This window comes from Canis lupus, chromosome 14 (assembly GCF_011100685.1).
Source record: "Canis lupus familiaris isolate Mischka breed German Shepherd chromosome 14, alternate assembly UU_Cfam_GSD_1.0, whole genome shotgun sequence".
NCBI lineage: Eukaryota > Metazoa > Chordata > Mammalia > Carnivora > Canidae > Canis > Canis lupus.
The window spans coordinates 39839935-39850897 of record NC_049235.1 but is presented as its reverse complement, the minus strand read 5'-3'; the positions used below and the strand labels follow the sequence as shown (position 1 = coordinate 39850897).

At 45.9% G+C, this 10963-nt stretch overlaps 1 long non-coding RNA gene across 1 annotated transcript; it reads right to left on the bottom strand.

The window, feature by feature from the left end:
- Positions 1 to 655: 655 nt before the first annotated feature.
- LOC119867521 lies at positions 656 to 7821 on the bottom strand. The gene is made up of 4 exons (XR_005369581.1): positions 7522 to 7821; positions 4125 to 4741; positions 3411 to 3589; positions 656 to 841 (listed from the first exon to the last, which is right to left on the bottom strand). It is a non-coding gene; the product is annotated as an uncharacterized LOC119867521 (long non-coding RNA).
- Positions 7822 to 10963: the final 3142 nt, after the last annotated feature.

The following is a 10963-nucleotide window of genomic DNA, read 5'->3' as shown; positions in this document are numbered from 1 at the left end:
CGGTGGGCAGACACGGGGAAGGAGGCTGTGACCTGGGAAGCAGCTCGGGTGGAGGTGCAGAAGAAAACCACAGGCCCACAGTGGGATGAGAGAGGCACCCTCCCCCCCAAGAGTTGCAGGCAGCGTTGGGAAGATGTTCCAGGGTCCAGGTACATGGTTCCTCCTGAAGAAATCTAAAATGCCCATTGGTAGCCAATTGAGGTAACCCTGGTGCAGTAAAGTTTTCTTTGTGCTGTTGCTGCCTTGGGTTCAGGGGTCTCAGCATGTCCCAGAGCTGCTCCTAATGCTGTGCTGCGCCCAAGGAAATCACCTTGTCTTATGACCTCAGCCCTTCATGTGTTTACTGATTCAAGAGGCAAATTCTCATCCTACTGATAAAAGGCCCCAGGCTCCAGGGGTCCCCAGCCATTATTATTTTGAGAGTGAATTGCATCAACCTCTGAGGTCTGTAGGAGGCTAGATGCAGAGAACCTTTTTTTTTTTTTTTTTTAAGATTTTAATTATTTATCCATGCAAGACACACAGAGAAAGGCAGAGGCATAGCAGAGGGAGAAGCAGGCTCCCTGCGGGGAGCCCGATATGGAACTCGATCCTAGGACCCTGGGATCATGACCTGAGCTAAAGGCAGACGCCCAACCGCTGAGCCATCCAGGTGCCCCTCTAGGGAATCTTTGCAACCAAACCTCCGAATCAGGAGTCAGGAAAACCCAAACATACCTTTCTCCCAGAGCTCTGCTAACATAAGCTTTTCTTTGTTAGAAAGTGATGTTCCTACCTCCATCTGCAGGAAAGGCTAAGGCTGCACAGATGTCCCAAGACCTGGTCTGTGGGCCTTCATGGGCTGGATAATCCAAAAAAAACAGTGAATAGAAGTGAACTGGAAATGGAGCATGCCAGAAGCTGTGCCATTTATCAGTGTCATTCAACCAGCATGGCCTTGGTGCCGGCCCCATGAGAGGTCTGGGAAAAAGTAATATGGGAAGTGTAAAGAAATAGAAGATTCTCCCCTCAATGTCCTTTTCATCCAGGCGGGGAGACAGCCCACATACACACCTGGCACACGGCAGGGACGGATGTCGATAAACATCTCAGGCAACGAGGACTGGAAGTGTTCAGGGCTGGATGAGCTTTCTAAGGGCTAGGTTGTCTGGGAAAGCTTGGAGAAGAGGTGCCAGCTACCCAGGGCCTCACAGGATGGCTTGGAGGGGGGAAGGGAGGAGCGGCAGGGTGGAGGGACGAGAGTCTGACACGGATGACATGAGGACGCTCATTTATCTGTCCTGTCCCAACCCGCATGACTTGGACAGCGCCCACACAGCTAGAGTTAGGTCTTCCAAGGCAACACTCCCCTTACACCATGAGCTAAACTTCTGACCAGCTTCATGAGGAATGATTATGACATTTCCAATCCTTCGCATAGTGTCTGTGTGACAGAGACAAAAATCATTTGTTGCCCAAGTTTTCCAGTTCCCAAACCCCACCCACTACCACTACTGTTTCTTTTGGGGCTTCTTTCTTTAAGGTTTTATTTATTTATTCATGACACAGAGAGAGAGGCAGAGACATAGGCAAAAGGTGAAGTAGGCTCCCTACAGGGAGCCTGATGGCAGGACTCGATCCCAGGACTCCGGAATCATGCCCTGAGCCAAAGGCACATGCTCAACCACTGAGCCACCCAGGCGCCCCTACTGTTTTCTTTTCTAAGCATCATGGATTCACAATTTCCCTCCTGTTTCATCACCACTACCTTCACCCCAGCGCCGCAGCCTTCAGGGCTCCTTGTAGCTGGATTACCGTGGCCCGTCCCGCTGCCCTGGCTGCCCTGTACAAGAACTCATTTGCTAAAAGTCCCGAAACTGTGCACCCCTCTGCCCTATTAACTCCATTCTTCAAAATGTATCATTGCCTAACTTTTCCCTTTGAGTTCTTCTATCATTTGTGCCATCCGTGTGCCTTGGGGGGCCTGCCAGGTGCCAGGGCTGTGCAACTGGTAACGAGCTTTCCTGCAAGGCCCTGCATGGAGCTTATGATCTACAAGGCTGTTTGCTTCTCCTTTAAATCCAGATTTTTTTTTTATTTATGTATGTATTTTGTCTCCTGGACGAGACATGCATGCAGTACTCTCAGAGTGAATATCCGGTCACCGCCTCATATGGTAAAATAAATCCCCATTGACTGGGCCCTGGACACAAAATGACAGGTGCAGACAGAATGAGAAAGAAAATTGTTTCAGGTCAGAGGTTTTCTTTTTTTTTTTTTTTTTTTTTTTTAATTTTTATTTATTTGTGATAGTCACAGAGAGAGAGAGAGAGAGAGGCAGAGACATAGGCAGAGGGAGAAGCAGGCTCCATGCACCAGGAGCCTGACGTGGGATTCGATCCCGGGTCTCCAGGATCGCTCCCTGGGCCAAAGGCAGGCGCCAAACTGCTGCGCCACCCAGGGATCCCGGTCAGAGGTTTTCAAATGGAGGGCCACATCCTGGGAGCCTCAGGGGGTGGGGACAGTTTGCCTGAGTGGCACAGGAAGACCCTGAGGTGTGCTCCCCACCCCCCAGCCCCCAGCCCAGGCAGTTCTGTGCAGTTTCCCCCCTCATTACTCTGAGCTTCCCAGTAAGATTTATTCGAACAGAATGTTCTGTGGCTGCAAAAGTTTGAAAACCACTAGTTGTCTCAAGTTTCTATATTTAGTCTGGAAGTCTTCCAGACTGGGAATTTTTTCCCCCCAAATTCTCTGTAAATCCTCTAGCTTTTATGTTTAATTAATGAGCTTTACTGATACCTGATACATGTTGGGTGTGTAATTAATGAGTAGTAATAACACAAGCATGATAAGTAATAAAATTTCGTAGACAGTGCAAATGTGCTAGAGGCTGAAAGCCCTCAAATAATTTTGCACACTATGCAATGGTGGGGGAGGGTGCATACGAAAAACACTAACAAAAACACATGGTGTCATTTGGGATTTTACTTAATATTTGCTAGGTTCCCACAATGTGCTGGGTAATGATCTCTTTTCTCCAATTCTCTTTAGCACCTTGGACCTATAGATTTTATATCTAAACTGTTATTATTTACATACCACCATTGTGACCATTGTGATTTTTTTTTTTTTTACAATATCTGCAGGCCACTTTGTACTAGTAAATATTTTATTCATTTTGTATTTAGATAAATTTGTCTTAAAAGAAAACTTCACATCAGTAGCCATAAATAGAAGACCAGAAACACTTAACACAAATAGAAGGTAACAGTAACAATAAATTCATGATGATGAAAATAATCAACTTTTTAAAATATAAAGTATACATAAGCTATAAACCGTAAAATATACTATGTCTTTGCTTCCCACACTTCACTTTACACCCTCTTATGCCCACACACCCACATCCCCCACTCCCTCTAAGTACTAACCTTGCTTAAGCTGGTTGACAACTAGGGATGCCTAGTGGCTCAGTCAGTTAAGCGTCTGCTTTTGGCTCAGGTCATGATCCCAGCATCCTGGGATGAGTCCAATGTTGGGCTCTCTGCTCAGCAGGGAGCCTGCTTCTCCCTCTCCCTCTGCAGCTCCCCTGCTTGTGTTCTCTTGCTTTCTATCAAGCAAATAAATAAAATCTTTGAATAGATGATAGATAGATAGATAGATAGATAGATAGATAGATAGATAGATGATAGACAGACACTAGTTGACAAGTAAGACTTGATGAGGTATTAATCTCCTATTTTTTATATCGATATGAGACCAATTTTTCAAAACTCAAATATCAGAACTTCACTGGAACTTTAGACATAATGCAAGAAGATTGTACCATTTAATTTAAATCACATATGTTAGGTGATCTACTAATCACCTCCTCATAAACCAGGCCTCAGGTCTCCCCACAGATTTATATTTAGATTGCCCCAAAACATGGAAAATTTGCCTAAGAATATATCATAGCCTTTAGAATTTGACAGATATGGTCTTTTCAGATGGTGATGACCCTCTAGCAAAAGAAATACGGATCAACCACCTCATTAGCACACACTTTATTCTAATTGTACCAATAACGATATTTCCCCCACCCACCTGCCCACCTAGGAAAGAGGAAGGGGAAGTTAGCCATAGGGTCTGAATATTGAATCTACCTCACTTGATGACTTGTCATTGCATTTTCTCCTTCTCAATTTCCAGAACGTCTTCTCCCAGGAGACGTTAGGAGAGTTGTCATGGATCAGTTTCCCTGGGAGGCAGGTTCTGAGATGAGATTGTATGCAGGAGGGGTTTTGGAGAGTGGACTCAGGAACCATACCCATGGGGGCACAAGGGAATCAGGACTGGGCAGAAGGAGAGGGTAAGCCATGCTGCTGCCATAACAGAGGCCTCAGCCAGGCCCACAGGAGCTGGGACAGCCCTTCAGAGGCAGGAGTATTGGGTTTTTAAGCTCCCCACCCTGGCAAGTCATTGGATGCAAGATGCCTCCAGCAGAGGTCGTAACTTTGGGCAAGGCAGCACTCTGTGGCCAAAGGCAATTCTTGGGCAGGGATTCAGCTGTAAGCCACCAGCAGGCAGAGCTCCTGGCAGTGGGGGAATGACACCTCGGTCCTGGAGCAAGATCTGGACAGTGAATGAGAATGTGGGACTGCAGGGCAAGGCACTAGTGGGTTTACTCTTAACAAAACACTCTTGCTCCAGTGAGGAACTTCCTGGAAATCAGGCCTTGGCTTCTCCACCCGTGTCAGTGATGAACCAGTGGGCCTGGTGGCTGAAAGAGAAGGTGAAAGGCAGGTAACATAGTATGTGTGTTTTGGGGGTGGGGGTTGGGGAGCAGAACACTCAAGGTAGACTTGCTCTTCCTCTGCATGCTTCGGCATTCATCCTTCCTCCACTGAAAAAGTGCTGGGCAGGAAACAAATGTGGCCTTGACACCTACTGGGGTATCAGTCTAGAGATACAGTGTTCAATTTCAAAGTTATTTGGTCAGAGCCAAGTTTCAAATTCTGAAGAAAGCTGACTTTCCAGAAGGCAAGGACATTTGGAGGCATGAGTTAGGGTGAACCTTCTAAGTGAAGACTCAGGAGTCTTTGCCCACAGTTAGCCAAGCATTGGCTCAGTTGTTTTCTTTCCCTACACCTGGGAAAAAGGTTAAGTGGAGCTGGGACTTCTGGAGCCCGAGCCTGCAAAGCAAACCTGAAGAAGAGTAGCCCATGCCACAGATTTCCTCCTTGGTCTGCTTCCCGTTCCCCCACCCCCACCCTGAGTCAGACCACACAGGTGAGTAATAAAGCCAAAGGCTGTAACCAGTCACCTTGCCTTTAATCCCTTCATTTCTGGGAAACATAGTAGACCCTGGAGCATTTCTCCTTCATCTCAGGTAGGGAGAAGCCCACCATAATTTTTGGTTTGGTAATGGCAGCCTCAAGCATGCAATCTTTCCATAACAATGGGTCTTGGGCCTGGAACACTTCCTCACCTGGAGATAAGGAGCCCACACAGCCTGTACCTGGCTTATCACCTCATGGGGGCAGAAGGAGAGGGTATCCTTCCCTGTTTCAGGCTCAGTGAGTATCTCTTTGTTCAGCTGAACCATCACTCCCTCAATGACCACCAAATGTCAATATTTCTGACTACACAGGAAGAGGCTCAGGGGCCTTCTGCTGTAGCATGAGAGACGACATATAGGACGACTGCCTTGCATCGGCTGCCGGTGGCACCTGCTAGCCGTTAAAGCCATGAGGGACTGAAGTACTCTACTGGAGCCAATTTTGCTCGGTCTCTTCTCTCTAGATATGAGCAGAAGGGTTGTCCCATCCACTATTGCACTGGAGTGTTTTCCTTGGTGTTTTCCTTGGTGAAGTGTTTGGACTTCTATCCTGATGGTTGGCATTGTGATGGTCTCTGCTATTCCATGGAGCTAGAGTCCTCCCCTGGCACCGGGAACCAGTACACCATGTTCTGCTGGACATTTTGTAGTACTTGGTCTCAGGGGGATAACATGGTGATAGTTCACGTTGGATTCCAGTACAAATAGCAGGTAGAGCCCTTGTCTTCAATATGGTTGACCGAAGTTAATTGCCATGAGGGCTATTTAAACTGGGATTTCTCCAAATGGAACCTGAAGTCCTAACAGGGTCCAGAAGAAGGTCCCACAAAGGCACCTGATAACCTTTAGTGATGGTGGCAGATCAGGCCACGTGACTGGAGTGAGCCACCCACCTCCTATTGATATGTTCCATCCTAAATGTTAGAATGTGCTCTCACTTCTGAAAGCAAGATCATCTTTTTGTGTAAAGGGGAAGAAGGAGGTGTTTGGTTTAGAGCACAGATGGGTGAACCCTTCATAGCCCTCCAAGAAGGAAATTGAGTAATGCTGCTCTAAGGGCACAAGGAACAACATGGGTCTCTCATTTTAACTGGATGTTTGACTGGCTTCTTCAGTGGGTCATGAAAGCTCTCCCTAACTCCAGGGCCAGAGTGACAAGTGTTAGTTTAGCTTGCCCCGTGGTTATGGAGCTGAACATTTACAATGTGCCAGGCATTAAGCCGGGTCTCTGTATGTGTCCTCTCATTCGATTCTTATACACACTCCCTGAGGTCGGTTAGATTATTCTGTTTTTCTTAGAGAAAGATCAGAGAAAGCATGGAATTTACCATGGACCCACAGACACACGCCTACTAAAAGGCAAAACCCCGTCTGCCTGGGTCCCAATCACTACTGTTGACAGTAAAACCTCCCCAGTTCTCCACTGTCACCCTGGTGCCACCCTGCAGTTGTGCTTTCACATAAAGGATATACTTAATGGCAGCTTTTGTTGTGCCCAGACTCTTATTTGTCAGGTGCCTAGCTTAGGTTCCCTCGGCTCTAATGGTTGGCCTTTAGGGGCACCTGGGTGGCTTAGTCCATTAAGCATCTGCCTTCAGGTCAGGTCATGATCCCAGAGTCCTGGGATTGAGCCCAACATTGAGCTCTCTGCTCAGCAGGGAGTCTGCTTCTCCCTCTGTCTCTGTCCCTCCCCTCCCCACCCGCCTTGTGTGACATTCTCTCTCTCTCTCTAAAAAAATAAATAAATAAAAATCTAAAAATAATATCAAATAAAATAATGGTTGGCCTCTAGCACAGAGGCTTCCTTGCATCTTTTCAACCTTCCCAGCCACCCACCGCAATGCCATGAGCACAATAAGGACCCAGCAAATGTTGCCAACTGACTGGCTGATGTACAAGCGAGGCCGCAAGATAAATCAGCCAAGGAGAGAGCCGGCCCATATTTTCACAAACTGGCATTGTGTCATTTCACATAAAATGCTTGTAGAGACCCTGTTTGGTTCTCTGGGCCCAAACCTCCTTTATTTGCTCTGAAAATCTGGATCACCATTTGCTTGGATTATGCTGATCATTTATTTAAAAAAAAAAAAATTTAACCCAAGGAGAAAACACAACCAGTAATTAAGCCCATGTCTGTAATTAATTCCTATAACGGGTATAACTCCTCTCCCTCCTGGTGAAGTCACGCCAGCCCACGTAGACCCGGGTACGAGTGGTCCTACCTGTTTATGTACGGCTTGTCCTTCTCCATATTTCACAGATGATAGGATATGGCTCTGCATCTCTTCATGTTAATTCTATTTGAAATACTCCCCACCAACATCTTAGGCCTCTGCCATCTAATAAGTGCAGCCAATTTATCGATAGTAAATCTAGGACAAGACAGACTCACATTGATGTGGGCCACAGGGCATTTAAATTAAACAGGAACTCTCCAGCCATCTGTGTTTTAACTTTTTTATGCCTTGATAATAAGCCCTGTTTAGAATAATTTGCTGTGGAAACTGGGACTTGGTGACTGTCAGAGAAAGGCCGGGTATAAACAACCCAAGCAGGCCCCTGAATTTGCGAGAATGTCAGGCGAATTTAGACTCATCATAAAAGAATTCTCGGCGACTGTATTTCAATATGACACTTTTATGGTTTTTTATTTTCTAGTCCATTGCGGCCCCAGAGCCCTGGCATGATTTATATAGCCTGGCAGTGCATAATCTTTTGTATAAGATATACAGGCCTCCGGAGGTTTAATTTCTTTCCTCACCGCCACTGACAGCATTTGTGCTTCCCTTCTCTTCTATTTTCATTTCTAATGAGATATTGGACTTTGCTCAGTGAGAGGTGATATTTCCACATTTGCAGCCTGACAGGCTAAATCACCCGATCTCAGTGGTGAGGATACAAACCCATTTAAACTGTGTCAAAATATTCATGGAGCCCCATTGATTTGGGCAACGGTTATTAGGGAGCTATTTGGAAAGTTCAGGTTTAATTTTTGGAGCTTTCTGCTGCAAAATCACTCAGTTACATCACAGAGAAAATGGTATCAAAAGGATAAAGGAGAGCTAGGGGCGTGGTGCCTCGCATTTATTCTGTTGGGTTTATTTTTAGCACGGAGATGACCTTTGTTAAAAAACAACAACAATGAAAAAGCCCCACAATGGTGCATGGGTTAAATGTGCAGCGTGAAGCAAAGGAAATTCTTCCGATTGCATATAAATGAATAATATGTCAAGCTATTGAAATGTTTTGTAAAAAAGCAGCAGTGAACACAACTGACATAGGAGATTAATGCTTTGCATTGCTACACTGACTTTTACCTCTGCCTTTGGTCTTCAATCTAGCCGAAACTATAGCGACAGGGGTTTGGCTTCTAAGTGGGATGGGTTCAAATAGCCAGTATTCACTTAGTATTCACAAGTGTCACAGAGGAAAATTTCCATGAACAGGAGAGGTGAACGTGGCTGCCCCTCTGAGGGGCTGTGGGGATAGAAATGCAACAAATGGCCGGATGAGGGAACTTAGGAGCTCCTAGCAGATCTCAGGAAACGCACATGCTTGAAGGGACCCTTGAAATGAGGCCACTGTAACAAAATGCTGCAATGTCCTTGGACACTACAAAAGATCAAAGTCCTTTGATGGGACCAAGCACATTTGACCTTTAGATGGTAAGGTCATTTGCAATAGTTGCTTGATTTATGACCTGGGACTTTATATGAAGTTTATATTTACTAGGGTTCCTGAGTTCACAAGGACCTCATTAAATGGCACACACAACATTTGTACACACACAGGCGGAAATCGCTTTGGCGATTTGTGGGCAATAAAGGGCTTCCTCGAACACTTTACAATAAGTGGACATTAACGCGTGCTAGCTAAACGGCAGCAGAATTCCTATGGGATGGCATATTACCTTCACCTTCAGACCAAGTGAGCTGTTTGTGAGACATGTTACTGCAGCCTGTATCGCAGGACTCACTGCAGGATTAACAAATGCACTGCAATTAGACCAGGTGGTGAGAAGCGGCCACCCATTCCAATGGTGGGCTACTCACACACCAACGCTTTCTGGCCTTGTACAAAAACTGGTGTCTGGAGGCTTGCAGCATCCTCTGAGAACACAACTTGAGGATGTCTCAGAACCTGAGACCCATGATGTCCCCAGAGACGACCACTGTGTGAATTCTCTGCTAACCGGGCGCCCTTGGGTATGGAAACATACTAAAACATGGTGAGAAATTCAGGACAGATATCAGTTAGGAATTCCTGGAAGTAAAAATTGTGAAACAGTAGAAGAAGCCACTTGAGGCATGTTCTGGAACGTCCCTCCCTAGGGCACGTTAAGCTTGAGCTTGGCATGCAACAGGCTTCCTCGTGACCTCCTCCTCCTCTGAGGCCTGAGGACTTGGCCTGTGTGAAAGAAGCAGGCAAATTCCTAACCCAGAGCAGCAGAGCTCTATAGCATCCTCTCTCGCTCTAGAAAAGTTCCCGATGCACCGGTAACTCAAGAAGCTGCCCCCCAAAATCCCAGCTGTTCTCCTGGCGCAGACTCATAAACTTCAAAATATAATCCCAAATATTACCCATGGCCGGGACACCAGGAGGCATGAGAAAAGATGGTCCTGGGCTATTGCCACACCTCATCCATCAGTGAGGCAGCCCAGCCCGTAGAGTATCCAGCACTGGGTCTGCGGGTCCAGCGCCTACTGGTTAGGTTAGTTCACGTTGCCAAGCCTCAATTTTTAGAAGTGTAAGATGGATCAGTACTGTGACATCACAAGGTCAGTTGTGAGGTTTAAATAAAATACTGTTTGAAGAATATGTAGCACAGTCCCTGCCACCTAGCAAAGATATCATGTGCACCAGTATAACTTGTGGAACCAGTATAACTTCACCTTCTCCTCATTCCTTCTCCCTTCTCCTTCCTCATTCCAGCTGTACTCTTTGCCATGCCCCACCGCACTGACACCGCATACCTTTGATAAAGTGGCTTCCAAAGACCACACCATAAGCAGAGAAGATGGTTGAGGGATGGAGAGCCAAGCTCAGCTACCAACGCTTGTGAACTATCAGAGAGCTTCTTGCAAGTAAAAGAGCGATTTCATCATAACAGCTAGTCCTGAACTATAGTGGACCATGGAGTCTACATGGCTGTGCTCTACTTTTGGAACTTCCTGTGTTTTCCCCCTATCATGAGTATTTTATGCAATTAACCATTAACTGGCATGTTTGTTTTGAGCTAGACTCTTCATTCAGCATTTTTGAGCACTTACTGAATACAGGATCTATGTTAGGCAACATAGCAGATAAAGGATTGAATGAGAGATGGGCTCTTTACTCAAGAAGCATATAATCTAGTAGATGAGATAAGATTGCCTCTGAACAAGCTCCCTACTTGGGGTTCCCAAAGAAGAGTTCACTGGTGTATATTTGTAAATGCAATGGGGGCAATGATGTGCTGGTGAACATTTAACAACCAGCTCTCAGCATGGGTGGGGAGGGGAGGTTGGGTGTGGGAAGCTGCGTATATATGTGTGTGTGTACATGGGTTTATTATAAACCTTACTGATCTGAAAGGTGTATAGCACATAATTTGCAAATAAAAATAAGCAAAATTTCATTATAATCTCACACACTCAGAAGGTTTTTGCCAATTTTTTTTTATGA